General features: G+C 44.0%; 1 long non-coding RNA gene across 2 annotated transcripts; it reads left to right on the top strand.

Moving 5' to 3' along the window:
- The first annotated feature begins 650 nt into the window (after window positions 1–650).
- On the top strand, window positions 651–20,817 carry LOC126963054 (uncharacterized). 2 transcript variants are annotated; one of them, XR_007728905.1, is made up of 5 exons: window positions 651–806; window positions 2,989–3,074; window positions 4,352–4,428; window positions 4,620–4,686; window positions 20,568–20,817. It is a non-coding gene; the product is annotated as an uncharacterized LOC126963054 (long non-coding RNA). The 2 variants fall into 2 exon arrangements; XR_007728904.1 differs by having other exon boundaries at window positions 2,624–3,074.
- Window positions 20,818–22,419: the final 1,602 nt, after the last annotated feature.

Below are 22,419 nucleotides of genomic sequence, written 5' to 3'. Positions count from 1 at the left end.
GGTTAATTCTCAGTGGTAGGAATACAGATGATCTTATTTTTCTCTTTGTGTTGTTTCATATTTTACACATTTGCTGCAATTACTTTTTATAATTAAAATGTCATTTTAGCTTGATATGAATCAAAAGTATAACATGGCTAATAAAAACAAAAGAAATGCTGACTTAGGCTGCATACATAGAATTATATTTTCCAGAAAAGAGATGGTGATCAGTCCATTCCTCTGTACTGGAACAACTACATCAGGGATAATGAATCAAGACCTGAAAACCATGTTTTACGTGAGACTTTGACAATTTGGAACACATATAGGAGTTGGCAAGGATGTGAAGGATCTGAAGGTTAAAGGAACTGGTGAATATGGCCTGTAAAGAAAAAATATAATGGTCTATACTTGCTTTCTTCATATATATTAAAGGCTCTCATATAAAAGGGGCAATAGATTTGTGACAGATTGATGATGGCCACAAATTCTTTGACACTCATTCCCTTAAAAGGCAAGAATATATATCCCCTGCCTTTGAATGTGACGGTGTCTGATCAACAGACTGTGACACAAGTGACCTGATGCTAGTTTCCAGGCCCAGGCCTTAAGAGACTGGCAGCTTTCATATTCCATATTCCATATTCCATATTCACTGGCAACACCAATTCTGATGCAGCCAGTGGCCATGTTAGAAGCCTGCCTACACTATGACCACTATGTTATGAGGATGCCCATGCTAGCCACATAGAGGTGCTGCATAAAGTAACTGATGTCTGACCAGCCCCAGCTGATCCAGCCATCCTAGTCCAGGCACCAGACATGTGAGTGAAGAAGTTTTCAGATGACACCTTCTGGGTGAACCTATATGAAGGATTACAAACAAAAACCACCCAGCTGAGCCCATGAATTCCAGAATAATGAGAGATAATCATAAATCATTATTTTATGTTACTGAGTTTTAGGATCATTTGTTACAGAGCAGTAGAAAACTGAAACTCTTGTTGTATCTAGCTTGATCTTAGTATAACAAGTTATAGGAGACCCTTGATGGGGTTTTATGTAAGAGAATAACTATTGATCTTGTGTGATAAGGACTCTGACAATACAATGTGGGATTTATGAGGGGTTTGTGGCACCTGAGTCAGTTCAGGGATGATACCTCAAGGTTTTGTAACAAGCTGCTAGAAACTGCCACCTGCAAAATAAGACCAAACCACAAAGTTAATAGAAGTTGGCTCCATCCTTAAGGATTCCCGCATGGAAAGAGAATCATGAGCAGAAACAGGAAATGGAGGGAAATGGTGGGTCTTCACTAGTGAATTGAGACTAGTCACTGGGCTAGTGTACCTGCTGAGGAAAGTGATGGAGCACTTCTTCCTACTTTGTCAGTAGCGTGCTATCCTACTTTTCTACTTCTATTCATATTTCTTCTCCTGGATATTGAGTCTGAGAGGCATCAGATCCCAACTTTAGGGGACTTATCTACCCAATGCATGAAAATGAGTTTCACTACAAGAATCTGGAGTCAGTGTCTAGGAGGAGGGAGAGGAACTCCATGGTCCACAGCATCCTGGCCATAGCAATCCAAAAAAGAGGAGTACCAGAATGTTTTTTAGCATTTTCCGAGGAATGTATTAACTGTATACATATTACATATCTTCAAGACAAATTCTCTCAGAAAACTCACCACAAGCATATGGTATATTTTACTGCTAGATCTACTAGCATATTGTCGAAGAAGTAGCACCTGCTTCAACTGTGGGTTGGCCAAACACGTGGGTGTTATGCCTGACCTTTTTTTTCATCCACAACACTAAGTTTTGGAGTTGAGTCATCACAGAATATTCTCTAAGTTTTTCCTCCATAATTTTCTTTTGCAATATGGCTGCTTTTTTCATTCTAAGGATTTATTGCAATGTATAAAATGTATATGTCTCTTCTTGTTCTTTCATTGGTTTTTGCCCCACTAGCCTGTAAGTTTGTGAGGACAAAGACTATGTCCTTGTTCACTGCTATATTCTCAGCACATTGGGCTATACCTAACACAGTTAAGACATTCAATAACTATTTGTTAAACTAATAACCAAGGCTTTTTTTCTTGCTCTGCCTGTTTTTGAGTCCAAGATTCATTTCCTGGACACATATTTGAAAAACTTTCCACACACATCAAACTCAGAGAGAAGGGAGAAATAATGAAACTGCAAGAAACCAATTATCAAATTTTCAAAGTTTGGGCTTGATACATATTCACAAATAACCAAGGGACAGCCACAGTATGGTAGATTAATAATAAATCACTTTGACTGTGATTAATGTTGCTATTTTACCAAACATTGTCATTTAGTCTTTTTTGACAAGACATCACCAAATAGAGGAGAATAATATGACCACCGTGTGGTTGGACAAACTGTAACGAGGTTACAATCTTTTGAGTGCTGGATATTTCTGTTCTAGGAATTCATATTTAAATCAGATTTTGAACAGATGAAAGGAATGTACAATTAAAGTTAGCTTGAGGAGAGAGAGAGGCAATTTTGCCCCCATGGAAAACAACTGGGGCTTTGGCAGATGCCAGTATTTTGGGAAAGGGGGGCTATAATTGGGAGGGAAGAGCTGTCAGTCTTTGTACCACTTTCAGATCATCAGTAAGTGCGATTCTGTGGGCTCACTACAGCCCAGAGGAGCCATGTAGCTCAAGATGAAGATTTCCATAAGGTGATGCAAATTAGAACCCTTCTGCAGAGGTGTCTGAAAAGAGCCAATCACCTGGAGAAATGCTCGGAAACTGCTTGAAGAAAGGAAAGTTCGGTGAGAAGAAGGAAGTATTTTAGTCTTTGGCTAAAATGAAGTTGCTACTGTTGTTTCTGAAGATGTTGTTTTAACAGCATTGGGTTCTGAGCCGTGGTCACAGAGAACAAAGCGCTGGGTCTGTTGCTTTTATCACTCAGCACATTTAGCACTAAAAAAGAAATGTTCCCTTCTTCCACTCTGTCTGGTTTTAAGATCCCACCTGATTTTCCTTTGCATCGCTACTAATTTATCTCCTCGCTGCAAGGGTGTAGGTCTGTCTGCTGCGCCTCAAATGCAAGGTGAGTTTCTTCCTGTTTCCCCTCTAGTTCTTCAATCTAATTTACAAACAACAGCTTGTATGTTGCTTTATAGTTTGCTAAACATACCCACATACCTTGTCTCACTAAGCCTTCATGATAATCTGTTAGGAAACTGAATGAGGAAAGAGAAATAACATGAATAACTCCTAAGGGTACAGTCATTGAACCTAGAAAGAGCTGAGTTTGAGTCCCTGCTCTCTTACTTCTTAGCTGTCTGACTTCAGCAAGTTACTTAACCTCTTTGGGTCTCAATTTCCCTATCCCAGGCTTTTACTCTAGAAAGTGATACAGAATTTGGCTAAAAAGAATTAGACTTTAGCACCTGACTTCTTAGGCAGAATCTCTACCATTGGCCAGACATATGATCTTGGACAAGTTATTAATAGTCAACATTTCTGTGCCGCAGTATCCACTTCTGGAAACTGGAGATAGTAATAGTATCTTTTAACCAGAAGCTGGTTGTTAGGATTAAAGAAATTTATATGTAGAAAGAATTCAAAATAAAACCTGGCATGCAATAATCACTGTGTAAGTTTTACTGTGATAGTCATTATTTCTAAAAATATATTTTTTGACCTGCTAATAAAATTAACACACCATCATTGTAGGAATCCTGGGAAATCTCTCTTTCCCTTTCTAGTTAATTGTTTTTTTAATGAGTTATAGTGAACACAGCTCTAAAATATTCAACCAATGCTTCCTTTCAAGAGTACCATGCTCCCTCCCACCAGGCTGTCATAAAGTTGTACAAGTTAGAACACAGGGACAAACACACACTTCTCCATCAACAACAACCAACCAGTGCCACAGAAGAAACTCTCACCTTAATTTCAATTCTGTTCTCTCTTGGTTGTGTGTTGTTGTGTGTTGTGAGCTGCAGTCCCAGGTCCTGGGTATGCAAATGCTTTGTTGCTGGGGCTTCTTCATGAGCACGGTGACTCCTGGAGTCAAATCCCTCTAGGGGATCCCTCACCCCTTATTCTCCTCCAGATTTTTGTACAATATTACAATGCTTTTGACTAGGAGAAAGGAAGTAAATGTTCCTCCCAAACAGAAAAGATGTGCACATTTCCTTATTAAAGAAGGAAGAAATTTTATTCTGGTACCAAGCCTACATTCAGCACAGGCTTCAGAAATATTTGATGAATGAATAGTGTTCTCAAGATGATATAATAGATAACATCGATGAAGTGCTTTCTCTGTGACAGACCCCATGCTAAGTGCTTTGCACATATTGTCTCATTTGATCCTCACAGTAACCCCAGGAAGTAAGAGACACCCTCAAATAACAGATGAGGAAATAGAGAAACTGTCCAAGGTCACAAAGTTAGTGGTAAGTGGCAATGCCAAGACTCAAACCAAAGTCCACACTTTTAACCACTAAGAACAATAATAAGTAAATGGTAATGACAATAGTAACAACAACAAACACTGCACCAGGCACAGTTCCAAGCATTTTATATATATTCTATAGACTTATATTGTCCCTGGGGCATTAATGTTACCATTCTACCCTCTTTACAGGTGAAGAGACCACAGCTCAGAGAGGCTAAATGACATGTCCAAGGTCACATAGCTCTTAAATACCTGAGTGAGTACCAACCCAAGCAGCTAGGTTTGGAGACTCATCCTCTGCCACCTTTCTGCTGTCTGTCAACCTTGCTGCTCTGTTACTTATGATGACCCGAGACAATACTGTTTGGCTGGGAATTCTCTGGTAGGACTCTGACCAAATTAACATTCAAGCAACATTCTTTCATTCAATGTAATAAACTCTTATTATACTATTACTTATTTGGCACATGGCTTCCTAGGAATTGTCAGGGACATAGCAGGAGGCAGGAGCCTCAGCCCTCTAGAACCTTAAAGTCCATTGAGGGCTGAGATTCTGTAAGTGCTACATGTCTACTGAATACCAGCTAGACCCTAGTAACTATTCAGGGTCCTTCCACATTCCCTGCTTCCTTTGATTTGCACATTTATCCTGAAATGTAATATTATTTTCCCCTATATTCAAATAAAGAAACAGTGACTTTCAGCAGAGAAAGGGATCCCTCAGCCATTGGCCCTATTTCTACCTGACCAGGAATTCTCTCCAGGCCACATACATGGGTTAACCAGCTTCACACATCACAGAAGTACTCACCTTTAATTTTTTTCTTAATATTCTGTATGCTTGCACATGTGCACACGTGCGTGCACGCGCACGCACACACACAGCCTAGCTAATAAGAACTAAATATAGAACTGATTGCTGGGTTCAGTGTTTATTCTAATTCATGCAGGTTCATAAAGTCCACTTTAGACAAAAATAAGGCTGACTCACTTATGTAAAAGAAAATCAGTTCATATTTACAAGCTCCATAAAACCTGCTGGAAATACTTAGGTAAAAAGATACAGCAAATGCATTTACAACTTTACCCAAATGTCTCACTAGCAGTGATCTGGAGGAGGTTCAGAGAGGGCTGAAAACAAGGATCTGAAATAATCTATGAGGATAATATATTCTAACTACCAAATGAACAGGGCAATCTGAGAATATTGGATTCAAATGGATTTTCCTGTGTTTGCAAAACTGCTGCAGAACACACCATAAACGGGGCTTATGACATATTTAAAGGACCAGCCTTCCTGCTTCAAATGTTCTGGCAGTTCTTGAAATTTCTGGGGGCAGACACTCTCCTTGCACCCAGCACGGTGCTACCCAGGCGCATTATTCATTAGACAAACAAATACTTTGCCTCCAGCATTGCTTGTGTGTTTGGGGGAAGATAAGAACAGAAATGTGGTTCCACGCTCAAAAAACTTACCATGTGACCCCAATGGATTTAAAACAGAAGTTAGTTGGAGCCTATTTATTGACAGGCACCAAAGCCCACTCAAATTGATTCAAGGAGAAAGAAGATTTGTTGTCAGGAAGGGAAGAATCTTAGGGAACTCAGGTGCAGGGAGCACAGCCAGGCTTCTTTTATCCACTTTTCCTTCTGTCTGGGAGCACCCTCATCTCCATTCTCAAGGCTTTTCTCACCACTTCTTTCTGCCTCCACCTGCCCCCTCTGCATCTATACAACCAATTGGGCATAAAGGGAGCAGGTGCTCTTGATCTGACAACAAAACCTTCTGCAAAGGAATCAAGAGACTGCCCAAATGCTAAGAAACACTGAAAGTCACTCAAAATCATGGCTTCCCTGGGAAGGAAGGAGATGCAGCCTTGGGGGGGCTCTTGCCCCGTTGACTGTGCCCACCGGGATGGAGCAGACTGGCTCATTTTGCATGGGCTTTGAAGTTGGCTCCCTGAATCTTATTCCCTCTTCGGAGAAGGGCCTTCTGCAAAGAGGCCACTTTCCAAAGAGGGATCATCCTTTATAGAAATGTCTGGCCGGGTGTGGTGGCTCACGCCTGTAATCCCAGCACTTTGGGAGACCGAGGCGGGCAGATCACGAGGTCAGGAATTTGAGACCAGCCTGACCAACGTGGTAAAACCCCGTCTCTACTAAAAACACACAAATTAGCTGGATGGGAATGTAATCCCAGCTACTCAGGAGGCTGAGGGAGGAGAATTGCTTGAACCTGGGAGGCAGAGATTGCAGTGAGCAGAGATCACGCCACTGCACTCCAGCCTGAGTGACAAAGTGAGACTCTGTCTCAAAAAAAAGAAAAAAGTCCACCTGTATGGAGGTCAGAGCTGCAGTCACTATGCCTCCCAGTACACAGAAGGAAAAAGACCTCTGAGGACCTGTACCCCTGAGCCCGCAAGAGAGTATGTGGCCATTACACACCTGCCTCAGACCAGAACTTAATGACTTACAATATTACCTACTCTACAAGCACTAATGGAGAGCCTACAGCAAGCCTATGCCTGGCACAGGGGGATCCCGAATTAGGAAACATAGTCACCAACCTAAGGACTCTGGATCCTACTGAAGAGCACAAACACGCCTGGAACCAACCACAATGTAAGGCAGAAGGGGGGGACATGCCTCTAAACAAAGACAGGAAACTAGCATTTGTTAAAAGACAGCTCTATGCAGGCATTGAAGCCTCCCACTCTCCCTGAGAGACACATGTTAGCGCAGAGACTTAACTCAGGCTCAGAGAGGCAAAGGACTTTGTCCACAGCCACAGGATTTGGGCCCTGCTCTTTGTGAAATAGTAGGTGGCTTCCTCCTAGAACAATGCATTGCCCACAAGGGATACAGGAGGCCCAGAGACTGCAGAAGAGAAAGAGGTGGCTCCTCACGGGGAGCGGGCAAGACTGCGTTGGCAAGATTTCTAGCGAGTTGGAAGAAGTGTTACATAAAATTAAATTACTAACGTACTTTCAACAGTGTGTGGAAGCAGATGTTGGAAGATTTGTTTGAAGCAGGCACAGTAGGTGACTGACGATGATAAAGACAGCCTAGGAAGTACCAAGAGCAGACTCCAAAATAGCACTAAATGAGGCCACTTAGTGTAGAAGCAAATAGATCTATATCCTCACCCAGCCCCACATTACAATGTTATATGGTTGGTGTTTCTAATGATACTTCTGGATGATCAAGAAATTGATGAATTGCACTGACATGTTGTCTAAGGTAACTAGAATGTGCTCTCAGGACTCTTTCTTGGCTCTGAATGGATCTTGGGCTAGCTGTGTGGTCTTGCACAAGTCAGTTAATTCCTCTGGACCTCAATCACCTCACTGGAAAAATAAGAGCTGTGACAATTCTGAAAGTCTTTCATTGGAAACGGAGTGATCCTGGAGTGAGAAATCATTCCTGCCCATCCCACCACAGCAGCGCCGACAGCCCTTGTGGGAGGTTGCCACATTCTTCCTCTGGACCACCCAATCCATATATGGTTGTTGACTCCAAAGACAATATCTTACTGCTTCCTCTTTCTGCTCCATTTCCCTAAAGGCCCTTCTTCTTTGCAATAGCTATCTTTTGCCCAGGTTGTCACTCTTGATATCATGACCATACATGTTTCAAAATCAGGGGTACTTTGCCACTTACTAAAAAGGAAAAATATATATTACTATGGCAATTTTTTTTTTTTTTTTTTTTTTTTGAGATAGAGTTTCACTCTTGTTGCCTGGGCTGGAGTGCAGTGGTGCAATCTCGGCTTACTGCAACCTCCACCTCCCAGGTTCGAGCGATTCCACTGCCTCAGCCTCCCAAGTAGCTGGGATCACAGGCATGCACCACCACACTTGGCTAATTTTTTTGTATTTTTAATAAAGACGGGGTTTCGCCATGGTCGGCCAGGCTGGTCTCAAACTCCTGACTTCAGGTGATCCACCTGCCTCGGCCTCCCAAAATGCTGGGATTACAGGAGTGAGCCACGGCGCCTGGCTGGCAAATTATTTTTACTTAATAGTTTTAAGGGCACAAGTCATGCTGCTTTTATGCTAAGCTAGTTTTGCCATCTATAGGCAGCGTGATTTCTACAAAAATGAAAACATGTAGCAGAGAAACCATTGATGTCCCTGGCTTCTACACGGCAGAATGCCAAGACTGAATGCAGACCTGTTGTGCTAGAAGCCTTGGCAATGGTGGGAGGGTCTTAGGGTTCATTTTAGTGCCTGTCCCCATTGATTACCCTATCTCATGTTCAAACGTCAAAGCCAATCCAGATCAGGAACTGTGATTTGAAACCTCAGCCCCCAGTTCTGTCCAAGGAGGGTACTTGAAGTTACAGCTGTAGAAGTCCAGTTCCTGAAGACTTGGAGGTTCTTTAACCTTCAGAGCACACTGTTTATAAGCAAATATCCCTAAGGGAGATAAGACCTTAATCTAGGGGTGATAAATAGGTTTCATCTAAAGTGCCAACTTTGATTAAGTCAGTAACGTCTGCCTGGAGCCTTGTACTGAGAAAGATTCTTAAACTGTTCCCCAGTGATACTCAAAACAGTTAACAATCCACCAATTAGCACAAACAGCCAGCTGTGGTGCTGGCCAACCCTGCCCTTCCCAACCCTCACCTTCACCCCAACCCTTCCGGGATCTTCCGGGCACCCTGCTCATTTGGGTGTTAGCTCTTTAGTTGCTGGGTCAGCGTAGGGAGGTCCAAAAGGAGCCTTCCAGGCCACAGCTGTTTACCAACTAATGCAGAAATTGTTCAATGTCTGAACCATCTGATTTTAAGCTCAATATCAGCTACAGCTGTCTCCCAACCCACAGGAAGTACCAGCGGTGAATTAGTAGTGTCAGCCTTTGAGCGGGGAGGGGAAGAGAGTGCAGCATCATGTTGAATATGTATTTTACGTTTTAAAGAATCCATGTTTTTCTCAGTGGGTCTTGGGACTAGAAACTATTGTGTTGCTGGCATTGTGAATTTTGACTGGACACAAATAGAGAGTGAAAAGGGTGAACCTCAAACATATTCATTATCATTATCATTAAAACTTAGTAAAGAATCATGTCGACCGGGCACAGTGACTCAGGCCTGTAATCCCAGCACTTTGGGAGGCCGAGGTGGGTGGATCACGAGGTCAGGAAATCGAGACCATCCTGGCTAATACGATGAAATCCCATCTCTACTAAAAATAGAAAACATTAGCCGGGCGTGGTGGTGGGCACTTGTAGTCCCAGCTACTCAGGAGGTTGAGGCAGGAGAATGACATGAACCCGGGAGGTGAAGCTTGCAATGAGCCGAGATCGTGCCACTGCACTCCAGCCTAAGCGACAGAGCAAGACTCCATCTCAAAAAAAAAAAAAGAATCATGTCTGAAAAAATTTAAATTTGCAAAATCAAGCCTAAGGAAATTGAACTTAAAAACGTCATTATGAAAAAAAAAACCTGAGTGATAACTGAATTCTACCAAAAATTGAAAAACTAATACTAATCCTTCTCAAACTCTTCCAAAAAAACTGGGTATATGGAATAGAATTTCTCATAATGAAAATGGAAATCCAAAATGATTGAATTTTTTTTTTAAGAGACAGGATCTTGTTCTGTCACCCAGGCTGGAGTGCAGTGGTACAATCATAGCTCACTGCAGCCTCCAACTTCTGGGCTCAAGCAATCCTCCTGCCTCAGCCTTCTGAATAGCTGGGACTACAGGCTCCTACCACTGCACCCAGCTAATTTTAAAACCTTTTTGTAGTCATGGGGTCTCACTGTGTTGCCCAGGCTGGTCTCAAACTCCTGGCCTCAAGAGATTCTCCCACCTCAGCCTCCCAAACTGCTGAGACTGCAGGCATGAGCCACCAGGCTCAGCTTCAGCTGGAAATTTGTAGGTGCATCAGATAAAAAATGATCAAAGAATTAAATTTACTTATTAGAATTTGCTCCATAAAATCATCTTAACAAAAAATTAATGTTTTTATTATTCTAATACAAATAATTTTATTTACAAACCTGAAATCAAAATGTCCTTGGGGGTCAAAATAGCAAGGAACAAGCTTTCAATAAGTCAAACTGGGCTGAATTTGTCTATGTTTCCTATCATTTTGAGCAGCTACCCTGAGCCCTCCCTCACAATTAGGATTTGTGTCACAGTCATGACATAAACCATGTGGCAATTGCTGGAGTGCAGGGGTAGGGCATGACCCCCACATTCCTCCAGCAACAATATCAACAATATGCTATCATACCTTCCAGGGGAGCCCCAGTTGAGAATCACCACTGAATTGAAACACTGTTCTTGTGAGTGAATGATTTTCCCATTAGAGCAGGAAAAAATGTTTAAGAAACATTGCTTTAAATATTGAGCCCTTCCTTATCTCCTTGTGTGCCTCTCCCCCATCCTCTCCACCCTGGGTGATTCAACACCTGTGCCCTGTTCCCCACCTGCTCCATCACTAGTCTGCTCCATCACCGTCTCTCATTGGACCACACTGCAATAACATCCTCGCCAGGCCTCCTGTTTCCACTCACCCTCTTTACAATCATTCTTCATTCTGTAGCTGGAGAGTTCCCTCAAAAACCTAAGTCAAATCATGTTGTTCCTCTTCTTAAAGCCATTCAACAGTTCCCTATTGCATGTAGAATTAAGCATAAAATATAAAATCTTTATTCTAGTTTATGAAATGCTTTACAATCTGACCTCTGCCTACTGTACCAGATATATCTTGTACCCTCTCCCGCCTTTCTCCCCTCTTCTCCTGCCTTTCATTCCTGTAAATTCCCACTGTAGATCCTCAGCACTGGCAGTTTCCTCTACCTGAAGCATTCTTTTCCTGATCTCGCCCTGTTTGGCTTCTTCTTGACTTTCAGGTCACAGCTTCTCAGTCTTCTGAGAGATCTTTTCTGACCATCACCCCCAAACCAAAGAAACCACAGTTACTCTTTCTTCCTGCTTTAATTCTCTTCATAGCATTACATCACTTTTTTTTAATCTGTTTAATATTTGTCATATCCTTCCTTACAATGTTAAGCTCTCTCAGGGTAGGGACTAATTTGATCTTGTTCACTATATGTAAGCACCCAATATATATTCATGAATACATAGATAATGGATGAATGAATGAATGAGCAAATGAACGTAGGTAGTACCTTAAAGGCTGCTGAAATTTTAGGAGCCAGTGCTGGGACTATCAAAGAGAAAAGAAGATAAGCTCACTCTTCCTTCTCTCAACCTAAGGTGATGCCCAGATTTGCCCTTTCCCTCAGGAAGCTTACGCTATCTACAGAGGCTTCATTTCAGCAGTAATTCACATTTGGAGTTAACCCTTTTCTCCACGGTGATTTCACTGATGCCACCACACTGTATTATCTTCCACGTTGTATTGCTCTGCCTCTTCATCTGGTTTGAATCTTCCCAACAAGAGTAATCTCCTTGCAGGCTTGAATTATATCTTTTGTGACCTTCAGTTCCCAGTAGGCACCCAGTAAGTGTTTTATAAACCATAGAAGTTCGGGCTTGCGGGTAATCTTAGAGATCACTTTCTCATAATTCCCACTGTGGTGATAAAAGGGAGCAGAGACCTAGAGACTGAAGTGACTTTCCCAAGATTGTGTGGCCAGGTAGAAACAGGACTGGTCCTCAAACTTGGGTTTCCTGTTCCCAGGCCAGTGTTCTTTCTACTGTGTCAGTGGAGACCTTGTTAGAAATGCAGATTTCTAGGCACTCCTCTCAGATCTTCTTTAGGGACCTGGAATCAGGTGCCCAAAGTAACTGTGGTGATTGTGACTCCAGGGACCCAAAGATGGCACTGTTTCTGTGAATTAATAACAGGTTGAATCGTATGAAACACCTGACAGTTTTTGACCTCCAAAACCACAATTTCATATTTGATGTAATAATATTCTCTTGGGTATAAAGTACTAAGTATGAAAGAGGAAGAGACCCAGGGAAGAGATGATAGCTCTCCAAAAACAAATTAAAATCTGAACAGAAGGGTAATCAATGGAAGCCCAAGTGGAAATCTCATGAAGACAGAGAGAGCTTCCTTTTCTGGACCAAAGTTGCCCTGAGGTGCCGGGGAGGTTATGGGGTGTAACCAACCATAGCTTTGTTCTCAACCCTGAAAAGGTTATAGCAATAATAATTGTGTTTAAAGTTGGTATTTTTTTGAGAGGTTGTGCTTTCCAAAGACCACTTTAGGCACAGGTATTAACTCATCCTTAGAGCAATCCTACTATCATTGTTCCCACTTTACAGTTGAGGGAACTGAGACAGGGAGAGGTTAAGGAACTAGCCCAGGGTTAGCGTTAGGAAGTGGTGGAGACTATTTCTTCACCCACTACACTATTTTGAAGATGTTCCAGGGAAAATTGGATGACATTTGGCAAGGACTTTGGAAAGTCATCTCCTGTATGAAGTGAACAGTTGAATAAAAGACCTCCAAAGGAACTTCCAAGCCTGGTGTTTTAGGAGTCTAGGATTCTGAGAGAGGGGCTCCAGTAGAGGAATGCTTCGCCACAGTGTCTTTTTACCCAAGCACTCTCCTCCGTGCCTTCCTCCTACCTGTCTTTTGTTCAGGCACACAGCGTTCTTGGGTGAACTTGCAGGGGTTGATCCAGGAATGAGGGGTTATGAATTCCCATTTATTCTACAGCTAATATTGTGCTAGGCACTATTGTACCCACATAAGGCATCATGTGTATATACTCCTCCTAACACCTCTGAAGTAGGTACATGCCCTCATTTTACAGATAAGGAGACTAAGACATAAGAGACGGCCCTGGCCTTAGCTAGTCAGTGACAGAGCCAGGATCGGGAACATGGGTCTGTTTCCAGAAGCCTTTGCTCTTTCAGGAATGCCTAGGAAGGTGGCTGCAGAAAAGAGCCGTCTCTTCCCTCTTCTCCAGTGGGGCCTGAGAGCCAGTGGAGCCAAAGGCAATGAACGGAGTTTTACAATTGTTTGTTCAGGCTGCTGCGAAAGGCACATACCTTTTGCAGCCTCAGCCCCTGCATCAGCTAAGCCCACAATCAGATGAACTTATCCCTGGATGTTTCAACATACTATGTCCTGTCAGAAAGCATGTGGTGGGATAAACGGTGTGTCTTCTCCAACTTTAATTGATCAACAAATCTGGAAAATCACAAGAGTCTGTCCAGACAGTCCAACAACAAATAAAAGGAAGATCAAGATGTGCATTAAACATTTCAAATCGGGACCTAGCCCAGCCCTCCCGAACGCTTCTCTTCAGGTGGGATTAATAGAGCATTTGCTGAGCCATCAGCTCCCGTTGCTGCTGAGTGAGAACCACTTCCCCGCGAGGCCCAGGGAGCAGGCACCTCCCCAGCATCCTAGCTCTGGTTCCTGCCACAGCAGGGACAGATGCTGTTTCCTTTACTTCCCTGATAATGATATCATTTACCTTGCGGGTTCCTTTGGCTGGTTTTGTTTTATATGCTACAGGAGTTCTCAATTAGCCTCTCTCCTCTACCATCTGCTGATGAGAATGACGGCATTTGCAAAAAGCAGCTACAGAGCCTCTTTTCCCTCTTAAAAACAGTGAGAAGGAGGTGTGGGACCTGGGCTCTAGACCAGACTCACTGCTTCTCCACCATGGCGGACCAGGGCTAACTAGCATCTGGAGTTTTACTATTAGATAAGAAAAGATACCACAGTTCTGAGGCCAACTCCACTCACTAACTCCAGCTCCTGAGTCCCCTCTCCGGCTGAGCTCTGTCTGACAAGGCCATGGCCACTCCATTCCCCCTTCCAAATGTCTGCAGAGAAACGGCCCTGGTACCATAAGCTTGGCATTTGCCCAAGGACAGTGAGGGTGGCAGCCTGGATGGTGTTGACAGTCCCAATATTTGAGCCGTGTTTTCCAAATTGTGTTTTTCAGAATATTCATTAACAGATGTTCAGTTTAAGTGTCCCTTGATCAAATAAAATTAAACAATTCCACTCATAGTTGTTTACCCAAGGGAAATGAAAATACACAGCCACACAAGCACTTGTACACAAATATTCATAGTGGTTGTATTCTTGATCACCTAAAACTGGAAACCACTCAGACTTGGGGAGTGCATTCACAGTGACACATCCGTGCAGTGAAATACTACTTGGCAATAAAAAGGAAGAAACTACTGATAAACACAACACAGCTCAACCTCAGAAAACATCATGCTAAGGAAAGAAACCAGTGACACAAAAGACAACTTACTGTATGACTCCAATTGTTGTGAAATTCTAGAAAAGGCTCAACTCTAGTTATAGGACACAGACCAGTGGCTGCCAGGGGTTGCACGTTGGGGAAGAGAATTGACTACAAAGGGTCATGAGGGAGTTTTTGAACTGATAGAAATGTCCTAGACCTCGATTGTCATGTTGGTTACCTGAGTGTATACATCAAAACTGATTAGACGATTAGACTGAACCATTAAAATGAGCAAGTTTTATTGTATGTAAACCATACCTCAATAAGACTTATTTTTTAAAAATCCAACAGGTTAAAACTCACAGGACCCCCTAGAGCCTTTAACATGACATTACGCATTTTATTTAATTATTTATTTATATTTATTTTGAGACAGAGTCTCACTCTGTTGCCCAGGCTAGAGTGCAGTGGCATGAGATTGGCTCACTGCAACCTCCACCTCCCGGGTTCAAGCCATTCTCATGCTTCAGCCTCCCGAGTAGGTGGGACTACAGGCACCCACCATGTCCGGCTCATTTTTGTATTTTTAGTAGAGAGAAGGTTTCTCCATGTTGGCCAGGATGGTCTCGAACTCCTGACTTCAAGTGATCTGCCTGCTTCAGCCTCCCAAAGTGCTGGGATTACAGGCGTGAGCCACCATGCTTGGCCAACATTGTGCATTTTAAATCTTTTGAGGAGGAGCTATAACATCCAAGATTTCCCAAATTCACTTGGCAAATAATTTAATAAAGAATTTTACAAAACACCTATTACAATCTTGGGGAAATGGGTAAAAACAAGCATTAGAGAATTGCCAATCTGGATAAAGCCATGCCCTCTTCATTGTTTCCTTTAAAATTCAAGTATCCTTGATACAGGAGCACATTCAGCCTGACACCTTCGTAGGAACTTGCTTAGGAGGTAATTTCTTGCAGACCGGAGGGCCAGGTGTTAGCAGGAGCACACTGAGTGAGGAAGAGGGTACTGGCAAGGGAAGGGGGAGCCAGAACCTGACTGGGCTCCCTGCAAGCTGCAGTTACCCATCGTGAGAAGCAGTCTACCAGGTGCCAGGGAAATGAGTCAGAGACGAGTATGGTTCCTGCCCTCCAGGAGCTCAAAGCCTCGCTTACTCTTGTCAGGAGCCATTCTGTCCCAGGATCCTATTCCCATGCTGTTGTCCATGATTTTTCTCTCTGGCTTCTCATTGCCTCTTCCTAGGAGAAGGGGATGATTCTCTGTCACTTGGGTCCTGTACACTCCTGCATACCTCCAGCCAAAGTGGTCACCAGCTCTAACTGGCAGGCTGTCCCCAGACTCACTGATCACCAGAAGGGATCCAGCACTGGCCTGGGGAGTTCTGGTGGGTGGCAGCAAAAGGAGAGTCTTCTACCTCATTTCATCTCAAACCATGTCCAAATTCTCCCTACCACTGGAGGGGCCTGCCCTGTGGCTCTGAGTCATGAGAAAACCAGATACAGGCGAGCAACACAGGGACAGCTGCATGGAACATACCTGCTTTATCAAGTGGACAAAGCCCTGTCCAGCCAGCTCTGCTCCTGCTGCCTGTCTCCCTCCTCCCTCTCTTGTGTCTCCCTGACATGGCCCGCTGACCCTGTCCAGAAACAGCTGTCTCCAGGGAAGCAGAATGCACCTCCAAGATTGGGACCCGCAAACTCTGATTCCAGAACCTGAGCTCTTAATTGCTGCACTACACTCTTAAGTTCCATCCTCCCCCTCACCGAGGAAGGAGGCAGACCCGGGAGTATAACAGACTCTCCTTGCCTCTTTCCATATCCCATGCACCTTGCCATCATCCAGCCACAAAAGATCCCTAAGCTTCCGAGGCTTAGAAACAAAAGTACACAGGAGACTGAGCCAGGAGCGATAACACTGACTGCCCTCCATCTCTAGCTCCCCTGATTTCTCAAGGGATGTGGTTACAGAGGGTAAACAGAGCCCCAGGACGTTCTCTGAAACACACCAGGTTGAAGCAAACTTTGTCAGGCTGCCCATCACTTTCTACACGTGGTTCTGGGTGAGAGATTGGGCCCGCCTCCCTCCATAGGAGCCCACACAGTCACGCTCACTTCCCTCGGCTCTGTGTCTGCCAGGCCTTGGACCATGACCTAGGCCCACAGTGAGACATATCCATCCCAGACCTCACACACGAGCCGGGAACAAAAAGAATCAGGAATGGCAGAGGGTTTGGGGGCAGGAGCAGCCTCCAGTTTCCGGGGTGGGAGTGCCTCCAGTGGTAGTGAGGAGAAACTGTGGTGTCCTCACCAGGCTGGTTCTGTGACACTGGCAGCAACTGACCTCCTAGTTTTCCTAGATCCTGGTAACTTTCTGAGGCTGGTTCTAGAGCCTCCTTACAATTCTTTCCCTAATATGCTTTAAATCAATTTCACTGCTACTGAGAATGCTGACTCCCATTACGTGCAATACCCATTGCCTCTAAATTAGCAGTTGTCAAACTTTCTGGTCTCAAGAGCCCTTTACATTCTTGTTTTTTTGAGACATAGTCTGGCTCTGTCGCCCAGGCTGGAGGGCAGTGGCGCAATCTCACTGCAGCCTCCACCTCCTGGTTTCAAGTGATCCTCCTGCCTCAGCCTCCTGAGTAGCTGGGATTACAGGCACCCACCACCACGCCTGGCTAATTTTTGGTTTTTTAGTAGAGACGGTGTTTCATCATGTTGGCCAGGCTAGTCTCAAACTCCTGACCTAAGGTGATCCACCTGCCTTGGCCTCCCAAAGTGCTGGGATTACAGCCATGAGCCACTGTGCCCAGCCCCTTTTACACTCTTAAAAATTAAGAACCTCAAAGAAGTTTGTGTGGATTATATCTATTGATATTTACCATATTTGAAATTAAAACTGAAACATTTTTCAAAGACATTAATTCATTAAAAACAATAAACTTATTGTACCTTAACATAAACATGTAACATGTTAATATAAAGCAGGTGTTTTTATAAAAATAACTATATTTTCAAAAATTTAAAAAACTAGTGAATTGAGAAGCATTGTTTTGTTATTCGCAAATCTCTTCATTGGCTGGCTTAATAGAAGTCAATTGGAGTCATATGTCTGCTTCTCCATTCAATCTGTTTTGATTTCACACATCGTGTAGCCTTTGGATAACTCCACCGTTCGCTCATGACAGAGATTTTAAAAAGACAAGTGTTTTCGCGTTACGATAAAAAATAACCCATGTGAGTTTCCAAACACACTTTAAGAATCGCTACTTGAAACCTTCCAAACTAATTTCAAGGATTAACAAGGCTGCTGAAGATCAGGGCTGAGCTTGTTGAGGAGTCAAATGGCCATGGCACTTTCCTGCTGATGAGAAAGTGGGAACACCCGCATCAAGCAGAAGCAATCACAGCCCATCCCACCAGTTAGTGCCAGGAGGACAGGGCACCAATTCTGTTTTGTTCACTGCTTTATCAGTCGAGCCTGGAACCCCTGGTAGGCACTCAATAAGTATGTGTCGAACAAATGGTTGAAATAAATGCATGAATGTATATATGTGTGTGTATATATGCATGAATATATAAAGCATCTATCAAAAAATTTTAATAGAAAGATAAAAGGAAAGTATAGAGACATTGAGTGAAACATGACATCCTGGAACACCCAGCCTCCAGAAAAGCAACCAGACAGGTGGCACCTTGATGGCTAGTGCTGTGCCTTGCTCATCCGTTACCCTTGTGGCCCTCAGCTCCTCCCCTTTGTTGGGCAAATGATTACATAATGAAGAAATGGCTTATTCTTCAGGCACCACTCCTGTCACTTGTGACTACCAGGTGGTTGTAATGCTCAAGGCTATAGAATCTGTGAAGAGGTCAAGAAATTATCTAGTTGTTTCCAATTTCCTTCTTCACCACAGAACCATTATTTCAAATGGAACCCTTACACCACCCACTGCAGGAGAACGTGGGGTTTTGTCCCAGACGAGGCAGGAAGAGAAGACCAGAGCTGGGTGGAATCCGCCTCTGCCTCATCTTCCCCCTCTCCCCACTAGGCCCAGCCCCATCCCAGGAGCCACTAGCAGCCACAGCCCACCCCAGACACACCCAGGAGGCACACATCCGTGGCAGCCCCTGCTTCCAGTGGGGCTAAGGTTCGACCTCATTCCCAACCCTGGACTCTGTAAGATACCCATTGTGTCCTTAAACATTTCCCATTTGTTGCTTAAGCCAATTTGAGAAGAGTTTTTGTCACTTGCAGCCAAAATGGCCTTAATCTAGTTACTGGGCTCTCCCAGGTCCCCTAAGCTCAGCACTCACCCAGATGAGCCCTGCCGGGAGCCTGTAAGCTGAGGATGGAGGAAAAGACAACACTAACCCATGACCCTCTAGCTGACCAGCATGTTCCAGCCTATAGGGCAGGCATCCTTCACATGCGATGAAATCAAAGTGAACCCCCTTACCTTCCTTCCAGCAAACGAAATAGATGGAGAGAATTTACAAAAAGAACACTTTCATTTTTGGCAAGATCTAAATGCAATTATAGCTCAGTAGATCCACGAGAAAATTGACAAGAGCCAATCCTTTGCACAAGGCATGCTCTGATTTCATGCCGTCAAATTATTTTTTAAAGGGCATTAATATCGCAAGCTGATGACTTTTAGCCCTGAGCAAATGATGCATTTTAATGTTTCTTTACACATGGCTCTCAGCCCAAGTGAAGCTGTCTTCGGCAAAGCATTAGCAAACATTTACATTTCAAAACTCAACAGAAGGGTTGTTGTTAGATATTTCTTTTCATTTTTTTCATATATGCCCCGACAGATAAATCATATTTCACGTGTTAAGTGGTGTGTAGCATTCTGTTTCTAACCCCTGGCATATCATTAGAAGATGGTGGCACCTACTTTTCAGGCCTAATATCTAAAGATTGATTTTGAAAGGGAGTAAGAAATACAATGGCATCATCGAACACCGTTACTTTTGTGGCAGGCAGGCTATTTTTGAAATGAGAGTGTGTTTTCAGGTTTCTTTATTCCTCTGCACAAGGGGGGGCGCCAGACATTTGCTGCCTTGTGCTATGTGAGGGTCAGAGCAGGATCATCAGAGCAAACAAAGCCCAGTGGTTAATGTTTTGTTTTCCAGGTGGAGCCTAAGCCAAAATGAGCGAAACTAGGGATGCGTGAGGATTAGGATCAATAGCGGGTAGGGGTTCATTTTTCATTTTATAAACTCAAATGGATTCAGAGGTGCAGAAATGAAGGTCTTAAGCATGCAGTCAGGAGCTGCTGCATTGTTTTGTTTTTTTGTTTTTTTTTTTTGAGACGGAGTCTCGCTCTGTCTCCCGGGCTGGAGTGCAGTGGCTGGATCTCAGCTCACTGCAAGCTCCGCCTCCCGGGTTCACGCCATTCTCCTGCCTCAGCCTCCCCAGTAGCTGGGACTACAGGCGCCGCCACCTCGCCCGGCTAGTTTTTTTGTATTTTTTAGTAGAGACAGGGTTTCACCATGTTCGCCAGGATGGTCTTGATCTCCTGACCTCGTGATCCACCCGTCTCGGCCTCCCAAAGTGCTGGGATTACAGGCTTGAGCCACCGCGCCCGGCCGAGCTGCTGCATTGTAAGTCATCTTCCAGTACAGTCTAGACTCTGGAGCAAAGTTTTCATATGTATCCTAGTGTAATGGTTTGAGCATGCAGATTCTACAGTTGGAAAGGTATGGGTTCAGTGAGACCTTGTAGAAGCTACTGCACCTCTGGAAACTTCCATTTTTCCATCTGTAAAATGGGAATAACAAGTTTACCTGTCACTTTGGCTTACTGTTAAAATCCAAGGTGATAATCCATGCAATGGTGCTGGCATGGCCCCTGGCTCATTTTACCTACACAATAAGAACTGCGGGCTCTTGTCATCCTTTCTTTGTAAAGAAGCTTTCCGTCCAGGCCACTCCATCATCTTCATTGCTTGTGTTTACTTCTCTCCCCAGATCGACTGTGCACCCTCCTGCAAACCTTGCAAGCCCCTCCAAGAAGAATTTGAGCTAATCATTTGGAGAAGAGAAACAATAATGACAACAGTTCTCAAATAGGATTGCAGTCATGGGTTGTACAATTCTATACCTTTACTAAAACTCGCTGAATCATACATGCACAGTGGAGGAATTTTATAGGTGTGTGAAGTATACTTCACTAAAAATGAAAGAATAACCGAAAAGGGAAAGTTGCAAAGATTTGAAGAGATTAGTTGATAAAAATTAAGAAATGGGTTGAAATCCCCCATTCTCGACTGCTCCTCTCGTATCTTTTTTTTTTTTTTTTTGAGACAGAGTCTCGCTCTGTCGCCCAGGCTGGAGTGCAGTGGCGCCATCTCAGCTCACTGCAAGCTCCGCCTTCCAGGTTCACACCATTCTCCTGCCTCAGCCTCCCAAGTGGCTGGGACTACAGGCGCCCGCCACCATGCCTGGCTAATTTTTTGTATTTTTTTTTTTTTAAGTAGAGACGAGGTTTCACTGTGTTAGCCAGGATGGTCTCGATCTCCTGACCTCATGATCCACCCACCTCAGCCTCCCAAAGTGCTGGGATTACAGGTGTGAGCCACTGCGCCCGGCCCATATCTTTTATACAAAGGCCACCTGACATGTCTGCTTATCTCTCTTGACCCTTCTGCTCTGTGTCCCTTAGTTGGGACAGCCGATCGAGACTCTTAAAGCAGGAGACCCACCTCATCTTCCTCAACAGAGGAAATCTGCTATCCTGCTCTGGCTTACCTTTCCCTCCCCAGGTGACATCAATGAGAAGGAACTCAGTGGACACGGATGAGCTGGGGAGTTCCATGAAACTCAGACTTGGGTCTTGTTACTGAGTTGGGGGAGAACCATGAGGAATACAAAGTCCATTTTACCCAATGTTCATGTGCCCTGCCCACTTATCTCTCACACACTCCTTGCTCTGAAATATTTATCCACCTTGCTTCTTCTTTGGGTGCAAAATGGGCCCTAGTTAGCAGTAATGGAGATGACATTCTCTTGAAGAAAAACATGCCATTTGCTGTGACGTTTGCTGCTCCCATTCTTTTGTGAGCAGCAGGCATCTGGATGTGGCTGCAAGATGGCTCTTTGACATCCCCAAGGCATCTTTCAGGTGCAGAGTGTCTCTGCTCCCTCTTCAGTCTCCATCACTGACCCACTGAGGTGGGTGCAAACCAGCTTGTATCAAGGTGACCATAAATGGAGAGAGAAGATAGCCCTCGTAGGTGTTTGCAGAGGAACACCAACCTTCTCACCTTTCTAGAAGCTGCCCATGGCTCTGCTCTCTCTCTACTCTGGAACCCCACTACAGGTCCTCTCTCTTGCATTCAGATTGCACCCTGGACTCCAATTCCCACTTCCCACAACTTTGTTCCTTGCTTGTGTCCTACTGAGTGTTCTCGGGATAAACAAGGTAGTTTCTTGCTGGAGTTTTTCTAACAGCCCCTTCAGCAAATTTAACACAAGGCAAAGGAAAATCACCAACCCAACATTGCAAATAGAAAGAGCTAGGAAACTTCTCCCAGATTCTGTCTGTCTATAGTTTCCTTCCCTGCGTGACTTTTTGATGAATGGACACCTATCTCCTATAGACCTCTGTCTGATCATCCTCTTCTCCCTCCAGCCAGGCCTCTCTTCCCAACAAACTTCCTCTCCTCCTAATTGTTAGCGCATAATGAGATTGTGTCTAAGGAGTTTCTGGCCCCTGTGCTCTCTAACTAGGTCTTTTCTGCCTTCATTGATACCTCCAGCTCCATTCCTGCATCCCCATTACCCAGAACCCTCTGACTGGGAGGCATGGCAGCCATCTCTG

This window comes from Macaca thibetana, chromosome 9 (assembly GCF_024542745.1).
Source record: "Macaca thibetana thibetana isolate TM-01 chromosome 9, ASM2454274v1, whole genome shotgun sequence".
NCBI classification, from domain to species: Eukaryota; Metazoa; Chordata; class Mammalia; order Primates; family Cercopithecidae; genus Macaca; species Macaca thibetana.
The sequence above is the reverse complement of the archived record's forward strand: the minus strand, read 5'-3'. Positions and strand labels throughout refer to the sequence as shown.